Source organism: Ornithorhynchus anatinus, chromosome 2 (genome assembly GCF_004115215.2).
Source record: "Ornithorhynchus anatinus isolate Pmale09 chromosome 2, mOrnAna1.pri.v4, whole genome shotgun sequence".
Taxonomy (NCBI): Eukaryota; Metazoa; Chordata; class Mammalia; order Monotremata; family Ornithorhynchidae; genus Ornithorhynchus; species Ornithorhynchus anatinus.
In genome coordinates, this window is record NC_041729.1 from 93,666,374 (window position 1) to 93,682,034 (window position 15,661).

A 15,661-nucleotide genomic window follows, 5' to 3' on the forward strand; every position below is an offset into this window, starting at 1 on the left:
AAACAGATTTTTAATCTCCATTTTACAATGAGGAAATTGAGGCATAGAGAATTTAAGTACTTTGACCGAGGTCACATTGTGGGCCAAGGGTGGAGCTGGGATTAGGACCCGGAATTCACTGTGCCTAGTGGAAAGAGCTTGGGCCTGGGAGTCAGAGCACCTGGGTTCTAGACCTGGCTTTGCTACTTTGCTGTTTAACATGGGTAGTCACTTAACTTCTGTGCACCTCAGTGACCTCATCTGTAAAATGCAGATTTAAATCCTCCTGCCTCTGATTTAGATTTGTGAGCCTCATGTGAAACAGGGACCAGTATCCAACAGAATTATCTTGTATCTGACTCAGAATTTAGTACAGTGCCTTAGCACATGGTAAGCACTTAACAAGTACCATTAAAAAACAAAAACAAACAACAAAATAGCCTGGTCTCCTGACTCCCAGGCATATGTCTTTCCACGAGGCCATACAACTTTATGAACACCACTCTGGTGTTTTCCCCTCTCCCACAGTCAACAGAATTCCATTTCTTTAGAAAACAATGCAAACTCCCTTGGCTAAGGTTTCTGAACCAGCACCGGGCACCTGAGGTCACGATGGAAGCTGATTTATGAGATTTCCTCCTTCCTCCTTCTCTGTAGTTCCAAATATAAAGATTTTCCCTCCAATCAGAAGAAATTCATTTTGTTTTTTTCATTCTCTCTCTTTCTCCCCTTTCATTCTATGTGGCAGCTCTTTCCCCTGGCAGCTAATAATCTTTGGATAGAGTGGACTCACAGGACCTGAGGAAGCCCAACTGGAGAATATGTTTCTTGGAGTCAGACATTTGAGTCATGTTTTCATGCTGTCTTCCCTCCTGGAGATTCCTTTTGTGAAATAGACAAGATGTTTCTCAAGGAACCAAGCTTCTTTGGAATAATTAAAATTAATCTTTTTCGGCCTTTATTTGGAAAGAGGCTACTGAGTTACTGCCCATTGGGCAGCTGATAAGAATGTTTTTCTTTAGGGAAGAGGTCCTCTTCAGTGCCATGAACATGTGCAGTAGTGTGTGTCCTTAAGTGACTTGACTGAGTCACTGTTTGGACCAAGAAGAAATGTATTAATAAAAGTTGCCTCTTATGCATCTGCAGAATTTTGAGGACATTCAAAGCATTTATAAGCTGGGAAAGCAAATGGACAAAAACAGAAAAAGATCTCAGAATGAAAAAGTGGAAGATACAGTCATCTTGGCTTATAACTCAGGTATCCGTTGCCCCGATCTTAGATGGGAACGAGATGGAAGAGAGGAAGTAGCAACCAAAGTGGTAGGAAATTGGTTAAATTAATGAATGAGGCTATACCAGAGATGCTGGGTATTTTTGTTGTTTTGAGGGGTTTTTTGTTTGTTTTTTGTTGTTGTTTTGTTTTTTTGTTAAGCGCTTACTCTGTGCCTGGCACTGTACAAGTTCTGGGGTAGATAGAAGATAATGAGGTTGGACACAGTTCATGTCCCACATGGGGCTCACAGTCTTAATCCCCATTTTACAGATGAGGTAACTGAATCACAGAGAAATTAAGTGACATGACCAAGGTCACAGAGCAGATAAGGAAAGGACCCAGGATTAGAATTCAGGTCCTTCTGACTCCCAGACCTGTGCGTGATACACTAAGCAATGCTGCTTCTCGATCATTTGCTTTTCAAATCTTCTTTCCCCAGTCCTTACTTCCCATTGAAACAATTGATGATACATCTCAATTTTGGATAACCAGGGGTTGTGTTGTCAGAAATGTGACTATGATTAAAGGTGGCAGCATGGCATAGAGGAAAGAGAAGAGGAAGGAGACCTTGGTCTAGTCCTGGCTCTGCCACTAGTCTGTTGAGGCACTTCTCTGCACCTCATTTTCCTGGTCAGTAAAATAGGAATAAAATACCTATTAGAAAGGGACCATGTCTTGTATGATTGTCTTGTGTCTACCATAGTGCTTGGCACACAGAAGGCACTTAATAGACATTATTATTCAATTTACAGTTGAAAAGTAGCATGGCCTAATGGAAAGAGCATGGGCCTGGGAGTCAGAAGGTCATCGGTTCCAATGCCGGCTCCACCATTTGTCTACTGTGTGACCTTGAGAAAAGTCAGTTTACTTCTCTGGGCCTCAGTTACCTCATCTGTAAAGTGGGGATGAGAATGGGAGCCCTTTGTGGGACAGGGACTGGGTGCAACTCAATTAGCTTGTATCCACCAGCACTTAGTACAGTGCCTGGCATGTAGTAAGCGCTTAGGAAATACCATTCTCATTATTTTTATTATTTGCTTGTATCTACCCCAGTGCTTAGTACCGTGCCTGGCACACAATAAGTGCTTAAGAAATACCATAAAAAATTTTTTAAAGCATGTTGGGGAAAATACAGTGAAATTGCCTAAGCATATTTTTGCTTATACTTTTTAAGCATGATTTATTTCCATTTTCCCTATTTTGTACATCTTGTTACTTTGTTTTCTTAGTCTGTGGGGAACATCCTTGAGTAGTTCCTCTATGTGTGTGTGTGTGTGTACGTGTGTGTGTGTGTGTGTGGTGTGTGGTTCCTGTGTGCTCAAGTATCCTGAGCAGAACTGAATGGACATGGTGACTCCCTGGACCATAATTGAAGATTACAACAGTGAGCCGCGGGCCTTCTCAACCTTGGGTTTGATTCCAAAATGGTCAGAGATGGGAGGACTTCACTGTTCTTTTTCAGAGCTGAGACTCAGTTCCTTCAACTTCCCTCCTGCAGACCTGCTCTGGGAGCTGTCTTTATACACAACTGTCTGTATTCCTTGCAGGCCCACTGTTTCACTGGGAGGGTGGAAGAGAGAAGAATGAGGGCTGGAAATACTGCCTTATTTTTTAGGCACTAAACATTTGGTATCCGCTGAGTCTGTAAATCCATTTGATGGGTTTCTGTGCTTCCGGAATGTGGAAATCATTAATGTCATGAACCTAAATTTTACATGATTCAGGAGGTAAAGGGTAGAGATCATAAACAGAGGACAGTGGTTCTTGGGAAAGCAAACGGATCTTTAATCCAATTTGCTTTGGGCTCTCCCAAAATGCCATTTAAGTCAGCAATGATTTGGGACTACTAGAATCCCCACTGCTGCCATTACTGAATTTCTTTTCATGGTTTTTTTTTAAGTGCTTACTATGTGCAAGTGCTTTTCAAACTGCTGGGGTAGATCAATCAGTCAATCGATGGTATTTATTGAGTGCTTACTATGTCCAAGTACTGAAGTAAGTGCTTGGGAGAGTACAATATAATGGAATTAGCAGACACATTCTCTGCCTATAATGAGTTTACAGTCTAGAGAAAGAGCTTAGAGTCAGAGCTTGGACATGGTCCTACATGAGGCTCATAAACCTAGTAGGAGGAAGTAGTATTTGATCTCCACTGTACAGCTGAGGAAACTGAAACAAAAAGAAGTTGTGGCATACCCAAGGTCACACAGAAGACAAGTGGCAGAGCCTGGATTAAAACCCAGGTCCTCTGACTCCCAGAGCAGCAGACCACACTGCATCTCATCCATTCACTCATTCAATCATATTTATTAAGCACTTACTGTGTGCAGAGCACTATAGTAAGCACTTGGGAGAGTACAATACAGCAATAAAGCGAGACAATCACTCCCTAAAACGAGCTCTCAGTCTGGGGGTGGGGGAAGACAGACATCAGTAGAAATAAACTGACATCAATATACATAAAAAAAATTACAGATATATACATAAGTGCTATGGGGTGGGGAGGGGGGAAGAGCAAAGGGAGCAACTCAGGGTGATGCAGAAAGGAGTGGGAAAGAGGAAAGTAGGACTTAGTCTGGGAAGGCCTCTGGGAGGAGATGTGCCTTCAGTAAGCTTTGAATGGGGGGCGAGTGAATGGCAGATTTTGAGGAGGGAGGGCATTTCCAGGCCAGAGGTAGGATGTGGGCAAGGGTCGGCAGCGAGACAGGAGAGATCAAAGCACAGTGAGAAGTTTTATCACTAGAGGAGCGAAGTGTGCAGGCTGGATTGTAGAAGGAGAGGAAGTGAGGTGAGTGTGAAGGCAAAGGTGATGGAGAGCTCTAAAGCCAGTGGTGAGGAGTTTTTGCCTTGATACAGAGGTGGATTGGCAACCACTGGAGATTTTGAGGCGGGGGATGAGATGTCCTGAATGATTCTGAGAAGCAGAAAGAAGCAGTATGGCATAGTGGAAAGAGCATGGACTTGAGAGTCACAAATCGTGAGTTCTAATCTCAACTCTGGCCACTTGTCAGCTTGTGACCATTGGGGAAGTCACTTACTTCTCTGTGCCCCAGTACTCACCTGTAAAATGGGGATTAAGACTGTGAGCTCCATGTGGGAAAACCTGATTACCTTGTAACTACCCCAGCACTTAGAATACTACTTGGCAGATAGTAAGCTCTCAATTAATACCATTATTATATTATTATTATTATTATTATGTTTCTGTTGAAAGATAAAAAAATTAAAAATGGTGGTATTTGTTAAGTGCTTACTATGTGCAAAGCACTGTTCTAAGCGCTGGGGGATAAAAGATGATCAGGTAGTCCCACATGGGGCTCACAGTTTTAATCCCCATTTTACAGATGAGGTAACTGAGGCATAGAGAAGTTAAGTGACTTGCCCAAAGTCACACAGCTGGCAAGCGGCAGAGCTGGGATTGGAGTGAAGTATGGACTGAATTCGGGAGAAGCAAAAGGTTGGGAGGTCAGAAAGGAGGCTGATGCAGTAATCCAGTTGGGATAGGATGAGTGAGTGAATTAACATGGTAGCGGTTTGGATGGAGAGGAAAGGGTGGATCTTGGCGATGTTCTGAAGGTGAGGACTGTCAGGCTCTGGTGATGGATTGGATGTGTGAGGTGAATGAGAGAGCGGAGTCAGAGATGATACCAAGGTTGCAGTCTTGTGAAATGGGAAGGAAGGTTGTGCCATCCAAAATGACGGGAAAGTTTGGAATATGATAGGGTTTGGGAGGGAAGATAAGGAGCTCTGTCTTGGACATGTTGAGTTTGAGGTGACGGGAAGGACATCCAAGTAGAGATGTCCTCAAGGCAGGAGGAGATGCGAGCCTGGAGAGAAGAAGAGAGATCAGGGGAGGAGATTTAAATTTGGGTATCATCCACATAGAGATGGTAGCTGAAGCCATGGGAGTAAATGAGTTCTCCAAGGGAAGGAGTGTAAATGGAGAAGATAAGAGGACCTTGAGGGACCTCCACAATTAGGTGGTGGGAGGCAAAGTACAATCATTCATGGTATCCCAACTGGATTACTGCACCAGCATCCTTTCTGATCTTCCAATCTCCTGTCTCTTCCCACTTCAGTCTATACTTCACTCTGCTGCTCAGATTATCTTTCTACAGAAATGCTCTGGGCATGTCACCCCACTCCTCAAAAATATCCAGTGGTTGCCTGTCAACTTTCGTATGAAACAAACACTTCTCACTACTGGCTTCAAAGCCCTCCATCACCTTGCCCCCTCCTATCTCATCTCCCTTCTCTCCTTCTACAGCCCAGCCATACACTCCACACCTCTGCCACTAACCTCCTTACTGTGCCTCGTTCTCACCTGTCCCGCCGTTGACTCCTAGCCCACATCCAACCTCTGGCCTGGAATGCCCTCCTTCCTCACTTCTGCCAAACTAGCTCTCTTCCCCCCTTCAAAGCCCTACTGAAAGCTCACCTCCTCCAGGAGGCCTTCCCAGACTGAGCCCCCTTTTCCTCTGCTTCTCCTCCCCATTGCTCTGACTCCCTCCTTCTGCTTACCCCCTCCTCACCCCACAGCACTTGTTTATGTCCATGTTTATTATTCTATTATTTTATAATGATGTGTATGTATCAATACATGTCTCCTCCTCATTCTCCTCCCTCCAGGCTCATATCTCCTCCTGCCTTCAGGACATCTCCACCTGGATGTCCACCCACTATCTAAAACTCAGCATGTCCAAGACTGAGCTCCTTATCTTCCCTTGTCTCTATCTGTTGCCAAATTGTACTTTCCAAGCACTTAGTACAGTGCTCTGCTCACAGTAAGCGCTCAATAAATATGATTGATTGAATGAATGAATGAATATACTATCATTTCCATTATGTTGCAGGCTTGGTTTCACTCATAATCTAACCTTGGCACCTAGCTCTCTTCCCCTGCTTGTCCTCCTATTTCTCCTGGCAGCCTCTACTTGATCTCTTTCACAGGCTCTTTCTCTGCCACCCACATTCTAACTGTAAGAGTCCCTCAGTGCTCAGTTCACTCACTTCGTCCCTCAGAACTCATTCACTCCCACTATTTCAACTACCATCTCTAAAATGATGATTCCCAAATCAATCTCTCCAGCCCTCACTTAATTCCTTCAAATTTACTTTCCAAGCGCTTTGTACACTGCTCTGTACACAGTAAGCACTCAATAAATATGCTTGAGTTGCTTGAGTGAATGAATGAACCCATAAAGGAGACTGTGAATGAATGGCCAGAAAGGTAAGAGTAGAACCTGGAGAGGACAGGGTCAGTGAAGCCAAGGTTGGATAACATATCCAGGGGAAGGAGATCCATTCACAGTGTCAAAGGCAGCTGAAGGGTCGAGGAGGATTAGGATGGAATAGGAACCATTGGATTTGGCAAGAGGGAGATCATTGGTGACCTTTGAGAGGGCAGTTTCAGTGTAGTGAAGGGGATGGAAGCCAGATTGGAGGGGGTCCAAGAAAAAATTGGAGGAGAGGAATTTGAGACAGCGGGTATAGACAACTTCCTCAAGGAGTTTGGAGAGGAAAGGGAGGAGAGAGATGGGGTGATAACTAGAGGGAACTGTGGAGTCAAGGGAGGGTTTTTTTTAGGATGTGGGGGATGTGGGCATATTTGAAAGCAGTCGAAGATGGCTGTTAAGGAGCGAAGGGGCGAGAAGTTTATAAAGTGTGAAGGAAAGGAGTCCCGATGCGCATGTGGAGGGGGTGGCATTGGAGAGGAGGCAGGAGAATTCTCTGGAGATACTATTGGGAAGGATGGGAAAGTTGAAGAGGGGCTGGGAGGGGGGAGTCTAAGGAGGAGAGGGGTGAATTTTAGAGAGCTTGCACCTGATGGTGTTAATTTCTTATAAAGTAGATGCCCTGATCACTGGGGGCAAGGGATGTGGGAGTCCGGGGGACAGGAGGCCTGAGGAGGGCCCTAGCCTATCCTCTCTATCCTTTGTCCTCTCCAGAGTCACAAGGTCTGGGTTTCCATCACCCCATGTCTCCTCTACCTCTCTGATGCCCCCACAGGGATAGCTCTCCAGAACACATAGAATAGTTGGATGCTGGATTCATCCTCCACCGTGGTCCACTGCTGAATGACTTGTTATAAGCTGCCGAGATTGTTTTCCTGCTCTGCGGTCCCTTACTGGCTATAATGAGAGGGAAAAATAGAAAACCCCAGCTGACAAAAATTTCCATGGAATCAGTCTAAAATCTAGACATGTCTAGTCATTCATGAATGTACTTATTGGATTAGTGGCAAACGTTTTCCTCTCTGGCTGTCCCAAATAAGTTTAAGAAAGATTCTTATGTTAAGATCTCTAGACAAGTAGGTTTCAGCCTTTTCTGTGTGGGACGTACCAGCACTTTTCTAGTCCTTTAATAATACAATTTAGCCCGTATATCTATTCATATGGTGTTCCTCACTAAGATATGAAATTGACTTTTCACAATTTCTCAAGTTCCTAAAAAATAACTTTCACAGTTTTTTCAGTCTGGATATCTTACTAAATCATTCTTCTGAAAATGTTTAGACACCCACTGGGTGTCAGGAAAGCATGACTACAGAGTATACATATTGCTCCAAATTACCCAAAGGCTGAAAAAGGCATCAAGTGTGGGTCAAAGGTAATCTTTTTTATGTTATGGTATTTGTTAAGTGTTTACTATGTTCTAGGCACTGGATTAAACTCTGGGTCTGTCTTATGTGGTCTAGTCATTCCAACCCATAGTGGCACCAAGGGCACATCTCTCCCAGAACGCCTCACTCTCCATCTGCAATCATTCTGGCAATGTATCCATAGAGTTTTCTTGGTAAAAATACGAAAGTGGTTTTACCATTGCCACTTTCCGTGCAGTAAACTCGAGTCTCCGCCCTCGACTCTCCCATTGCTGCTGCTGCCCAGCACAAGAGAGTTTGACTTGTAGCAGGTTGCCTTCCACTCGCTAGCCATTGCCCAAGCTAGGAACAGAATGGATATGCCGCTGCTTGACTCTTTCCTCTGGTAGTCGAGACTGGTAGATCACTGGAAACTCTCCAGGTATAACCTGAGAGGGGAAGATCTGGGGTAGATACAAGCTAATCAGGTGGGACACAGTCCATGTCTTACATGGGGCTCACAATCTTAATCCCCAAATGACTGTCCAAGGTCACACAGCAGACAAGTGGCGAGCCGGATTAGAACGCACGTCCTTCCGACTCCCAGGCCCAAGCTCTATCCATTAGGCCGAGCTGTTTTTTGAAATGCAGTCGGCATCACTGCCATTGAAACAATGCTTGATGATGAAGTCTCTTGTCCAAAATGACAGATTGGCCTCGGTCCTGAGGCTTCCTGCCCTTCTAATAGTATGTGCTCAATAATTAATAATGTTGGCATTTGTTAAGCGCTTACTATGTGCAGAGCACTGTTCTAAGCGCTGGGGAGACACAGGGGAATCAGGTTGTCCCATGTGGGGCTCACAGTCTTAATCCCCATTTTACCAGATGAGGTAACTGAGGCACAGAGAAGTGAAGTGACTTGCCCACAGTCACACAGGCTGACTAGTGGCAGAGCCAGAATTTCGAACCCATGACCTCTGACTCCAAAGCCCGTGCTCTTTCCACTGAGCCATGCTATAATTACTATTGCTCGACTGCCTTCAGGACCAAGAACCCACATGGAGGAATTGATTTTGGTTCCAGTGGCTTGCACAGTGCCTCTCGACTCTACCAGTCGTGTTCTTTTTGAGGTACAGACTGCAACAAATGAGCAGGGAAGCAGGGCAGATGTGACCTCCGCCACATTATCTGGATTTAGGAAGAACCAGGATTAGAACCCAGGTCTTCTAATTTCCAGATCTTTCTATTAGACCTTCAGTAGGGCTCCATTGGGCAGGACGTGGGAGGGAAATGGATGCAAACAAGATCCCCAGGCAGCTGCTGTTTGGAGAAATGTAAGGGGTCATTCATTCATTCATTCAGTCGTCTTTATTGAGCACTTATTGTGTGGAGAGCACTGTACTGAGTGCTTGGAAAGTATAATTCGGCAACAAATAGAGACAATTCCTACCCAATGGGCTCACAGTCTAACCAGGAAACCTTTAAAGTAAGCTCACTGTGGATACATCAGGTGTCTGTTTTATTGTTATATTGTATTCTCCCAAGCACTTAGTACAGTAAGTGCTCAATGAATATGATTGACTGACAAAAAGACATTTTAAAGACTAGAGAGACAGGCAGACATCCAAATAAAGAAGCACCCACTATCATTATCATTATTAATATTGTTATTGTTGTATTTGTTAAGTGCTAACTATGTGTTCCATTTGCTCTTCCCCCCTCCCAACCCCAAAGCACTTATGTACATCTCTGTAATTATATTTATTGGTACTGATGTCTGTCTCTCCACTTTAAAACTGTGAGCTCGTTGTGGACAGAGAATGTCACTGTGTATTGTTGTATAGTGCTTTTCCAAGTGCTTAGTACAGTGCTCTGCCTACAGTAAGTGCTTAATAAATACGATTGAATGAATGAATGTTCTAAGTGTTGGCATAGATACAAGTTAATCAGGTTGGATACAGTCCCTGTACCACATGGGCTTCACAGTCTAAATAGCGGGGAGAACAGGCATTGAATTCCTATTTTACAGATGAGGAAACTGAGGCACGGAGAATCAATCAATAATATTTATTGAGCACTTACTGTATGCAAAGCACTGTACTAAGCATTTGGGAGAGTAAAATACAACAGTTAGTAGATACGTCCCCGTCCAGGAGTAGTTACTTGCCTAAATGCCAAAGATCTAGGGCAAATGAGGGAGCCTGGTTAGAACTCAGGTCATTTGACTCTCAGGACTGTGCTCTTTCCATTAGGCAACACTGCTCTGAAGGTGAGAGTTTGAAATTAAAGAAAAAAAAATTCACATAGTAGTGGGTGATGAGCAAATGGAATTTGTTCCTGCAGGAAGTTAAACACGTTGAAAATATCAAAATGATATAAAAGAATTGGATGAGAAATTAGAACAAAAAGTAGGAATATGGAAAGTAGTTCTATGGGTATTAGATGGAATATCCCTGAGTGTGGTCTTGTGAAAAGTGAATGAACTAGGAGTCAGGAAATTCAGGTTTCTTGCCCTAGATCCACCACCTACCACTTGTATGAGATCTTTGAAAATTTACGTCACTACTCTGTGCACCCAATTTTCTTCTCTATAACACTGGGAAAAAATATCTGTTCCCTCATTCTTTTAGACTATTAGCCCCGAGTAGAACAAAGACTGGCTCTAATCTAATTATCTGCATATACCTCAGTGCTTAGCACTTAAGTACTTAATAAATATTATCAATAAAATGGATGTCCGAAGACAACCTTCATAGATTTTCTCCAGTCATCCTTTTGCCACAATCAGAGCCAGACCACTGGGCTGGGGAACCGTTTTTCTTACCCAGTAGTGGCATTGTTCTTGTGTTGTAAAACAAATTATGTTTCATCTGAGATTAAACTCAATGCTCCGTGGAGATTTTCTGATGACTAAAAGGCAAAAAGAGCTTTCCCCTTTTAGGAGTGTAAAAGCAGCAGGAACAAATGAAAAGTAAATCTACTACATAATATATACAATATATGGGATTTAGGTAGGGATGCATGCAATACACATTTTACCATGACTAATCCATCCTGGGAGGAAATTAACTTTGGGTAGTCAGATCTCCTAGTCACTGAGCAAAGATCAGAAGGAGTTGTGTCACTGGAGTTACAGCCAGGGAGTAAAAATGAAGAGTTAGCATTTAGCTAATTCTTGGAAGTTAATGTACAGGGCATGCCATTAACTTTAATAAGCAAAGCACGCTCAGTCAAGCAGTTATTCAGAAAAATCATTTTTATTTCTGTCACAATTTCAAGCCCAGATGATAATTGAATTTTATAATCCAGGGGGCTCAGTTTCCAGGGACTCTGATCTATTCCTCTTCCTCCTCCTTCTCTCCTCCTCGTAATAATTACATTCTTTGAACTCCCACTGGGAGCAGACTATTCTACTAGGAGCTGGAGAATGAATACATAGTAGTTTTGTAGTGGTAGTACAACTACGTAATTGAGTGCCTACTTGCTGCAGTGCACTTGGGAAATACAAAATAAAGAAGTAACATGTTCTTCATCCACAAGGAGCTTACGCTCTAATGGAGAAGACAGAAATAAAATATATCTACAACTAAAGCAATGAAAATAAATGACTGAATGTTCCAATCATGTATTTACAATCAGGGGAGCAGCATGGCCTAGTGGAAAGAGCACCAGCTTGGGAGTCAGAGGACCTAGGTTCTAATTCTGGCTCCAGCACTTATCTGTTGTGTGACCTCAGGGTAAATCACTTCTTTTCTCTGTGTGTCAGTTTCCTTATCTGTGAAAGGACATGTAATACCTGGTCCCTCTGTGACTTAGACTGTGAGGTCCATGTGAGACAGGAACTGTGTCAGACAGATGTGAATGATTTTGTATCATTCTTAGTACAAATTAGTACAGAACATTGTAAATGCTTAAATACCACAATTTTTATCACTATTACAAGTGAAAGTGAATAAATCTGAATATATAACATAAATGTATACACACACACATATATATAATAATGTTGGTATGTGTTAAGCGCTTACTATGTGCAGAGCACTGTTCTATAATAATGTTGGTATTTGTTAAGCGCTTACTATGTGCCGAGCACTGTTCTAAGCGCTGGAGTAGACATAGGGGAATCAGGTTGTCCCACGTGGGGCTCACAGTCTTAATCCCCATTTTACAGATGAGGGAACTGAGGCACAGAGAAGTTAAGTGACTTGCCCACAGTCACACAGCCGCCAAGTGGCAGAGCTGGGATTCGAACTCATGAGCCCTGACTCCAAAGCCCATGCTCTTTCCACTGAGCCACGCTGTTCTAAGCGCTGGGGTAGATACAGGATCATCAGGTTGTCCCACGTGAGGCTCACAGAAGTGAAGTGACTTGCCCACAGTCACACAGCTGACAAGTGGCAGAGCCGGGAGTCGAACCCATGACCTCTGACTCCCAAGTCCAGGCTCTTTCCACTGAGCCACGAATATAAGGAGAGAGAGAGAGAAGTGGTGAGACTGAGTATACATTTATAAGGGCTAGAGTTGGCTGATGGGTTTATATGCCTTAGGGTGCTGGGAAACAAATCAGGGAAGGCTTGTTGGAAGAGGTAATAATAATAATAATACTAAGAGAAGCAGCATGGCTTAGTGGAAAGAGCATGGGCTTGGGAATCAGAGGACATTGGTTCTAATCCCAACTCCGCCACTTGTCAGCTGTGTGACCTTGAGCAAGCCACTTTACTTCTCTGTGCCTCAGTTACCTCATCTGTAAAATGGGGATTAAGACTGTAAACTCCACATGGGACAATCTGATTCCCTTGTATCTACCCCAGCATTTAGAACAGTGCTTGGAACATAGTAAGTGCTTCACAAATATCATTATTATTAATGGTAATAATAATAATTATGATAGCTTGTTAAATACTATGTGCCAGGCACTGTGCCAAGAGCTGTGTTGTATTATAAGCAAATAGGGCTGGACACAATCCTTCTCCCATATGGGATTCACAGTTTCAATCTCTGTTTTACGGATGTATTAACTGAGGCACAGAGAAATTAAGTAACTTGTCCCAAGGTCACACAGCTGACAAGTTGGGGAGCCGGGATTAGAACCCATGACATTCTGACTCCCAGACCCATGATCTATTCACTATGTCATGCATGAGGTAGGATTTTAGAAGGGGTTTGAAGGTTAAACTTTCTGGTCTGGTGGAAGGGGATGGGTGGAGAAAGAGAATGCTCCAAGCCAGAGAATAGAGGAGGGAGAGCCAAGAGACGGGAGAGCTGGGAGTCACTGAGAGCTATAGCTAGAAGGTTGGCAAGAAAATGCATCTACCAACTTTGCTGTAGCATGCTCTCCCAAGCGCTTAGTAGAGTGTTCTGGGTACCGTAAGCACCTACCTACCATTACTGGTTGATGAGAGCTAGCTAGAGAGTAGGAGCTGAAAAGGGCTGAAATGTAAGAGAGAGTTTTTGGAGAGCCTGCGAGGATCTTTTTGTTTGATGCAAAGAGACACAGAAAGTGAGTGGAGGGTTATGATGATCAGTGGAGCGGGGGACCATGAGGAGACTGACGCAATAGTCTAGCCACAGTATGACAGAGCTTGTACTAGCGTAGTTGCAGTTCGGGTTAAGTGGAGTGGGTGGATGCGTAGGAAAAACCAGCAAGATTTGGCAATAGATTGAATGTGAGAGTTGAAAGAAAGTGAGGAGTTGAGAGGACACTGAGGATACAGGCTTCTAGGTCAGGGAGGATAGTGGTGTTATTGACTGAGATGGAAAAGTTCCAGGGAGGAAGAATGAGTTTAGGGGGAAAGGTGGGCATTGACATAAACAGTTTTAGACATCGAGTTGTGGAGCAGGTGGACATCCACGGAGAGATGTCCTGGAATCATGAAGAGATGTGAAATTGCAGGTCAGATGGGGGATTAGGGCTAGAAAGATATAATCTTTTGCCTAGAGATGGTATCTGATGGTAGATGGTAGAGAGGGTAGAGATGGTAGAGAGGGTCAGTTCTTGGCCCTCTTCTGTTCTCCATTTACACTCACTCCCTCGGTGAACTCATTCGCTCTCACGGCTTTGACTACCATCTCTACGCAGATGACTCGCAGATCTACATCTCTGCCCCTATCTTCTCCCCCTCCCTTCAGGCTCTCATCTCCTCCTGCCTCCAGGACGTCTCCACCTGGGTGTCGGACCGCCACATAAAACTCAACATGAGCAAGACTGAGCTCCTCATCTTCCCTCCCAAGCCCGGTCCTCTCCCAGACTTCCCTATCACCGTGGATGGCACGACCTTCCTTCCCGTCTCTCGGGCCCGCAATCTTGGTGTCATCTTTGACTTGTCTCTCTCGTTCACCCCACACATCCTATCCGTTACCGAGACCTGCCAGTTTCACCTTTACAATATCGCCAAGATCCGCCCTTTCCTCTCCACCCAAATGGCTACCCTACTGCTACGGGCTCTTGTTATATCCCGGCTAGACTACTGTGTCAGCCTTCTCTCTGATCTCCCTTCCTCCTCTCTCGCCCCGCTCCAGTCTATTCTTCACTCCGCTGCCCGGCTCATCTTCCTGCAGAAACGCTCTGGTCATGTCACTCCCCTTCTTAAACACCTCCAGTGGTTGCCTATCAACCTCCGCTCCAAACAAAAACTCCTCACTCTCGGCTTCGAGGGCTTCAAGGCTCTACATCACCTCGCCCCTTCCTACCTCTCCTCCCTTCTCTCTTTCTACTGCCCACCCCGCACACTCCGCTCCTCCGCCGCCCACCTCCTCACCGTCCCTCGGTCTCGCCTATCCCGCCGTCGACCCCTGGGCCACGTCCTCCCGCGGTCCTGGAACGCCCTCCCTCCTCACCTCCGCCAAACTAATTCTCTTCCCCTCTTCAAAACCCTACTTAAAACTCACCTCCTCCAAGAGGCCTTCCCAGACTGAGCTCCCCTTCTCCCTCTTCTCCCTCTACTGCCCCCCCCTTCACGTCTCCGCAGCTTAACCCTCTTTTCCCCCCATTTCCCTCTGCTCCTCCCCCTCTCCCTTGCCATCCCCTCAGCACTGTACACGTCTGCTCAACTGTACATATTTTCATTACCCTATTCATTTTGTTAATGAAATGTACATCGCCTTGATTTTATTTAGTTGCCATTGTTTTCGAGATGTTCTTCCCCGTGACTCTATTTATTGCCATTGTTCTTGTCTGTCTGTCTCCCCCGATTAGACTGTAAGCCCGTCAAACAGCAGGGACTGTCTCTATCTGTTGCCGACCTGTTCATTCCAAGTGCTTAGTACAGTGCTCTGCACATAGTAAGTGCTCAGTAAATACTATTGAATGAATGAATGAATGAGTGAATGAATGAATGAATGAATCTGACGCCATTTGAGCAAATTAACCCGCTGAGAAAAGTGAATGTAGAATGAGAAGTTACCTCACCTGCAAAATGGGGATTAAGACTGTGAACCCCATGTGGGACAGGAATTGCATCCAACCTGTATCTACCTCAGAGTTTAGAACAGTGTTCAACACATAGTAAGGACTTAACAGATGTTATCATTATTAGAAGACCCAGAAAGAACCTTGGGGCACGCCCACAGAGAGTGAGAGGCAGAAGAGGCACCAGCAACAAAACTGAGAAGGAGCCAACGGGAAAGTAGGAGTAGATTAGTTCTGTCCACAAAAACTCAGTCTGTGAGGAGGAGGAAATAATATATCAAAAGGAGCTGAGCGGCTGAAGAGGATCAGGATGGAGTGTAACTCTTTGCACTTGGCTCGATGAAGTCACTGGTGAACTAAAGAGCTTTGGTGGAGAAGGGTCAGAAGGTCGGCCTTCAAGCGGGTCAAAAAGAGAACTGGT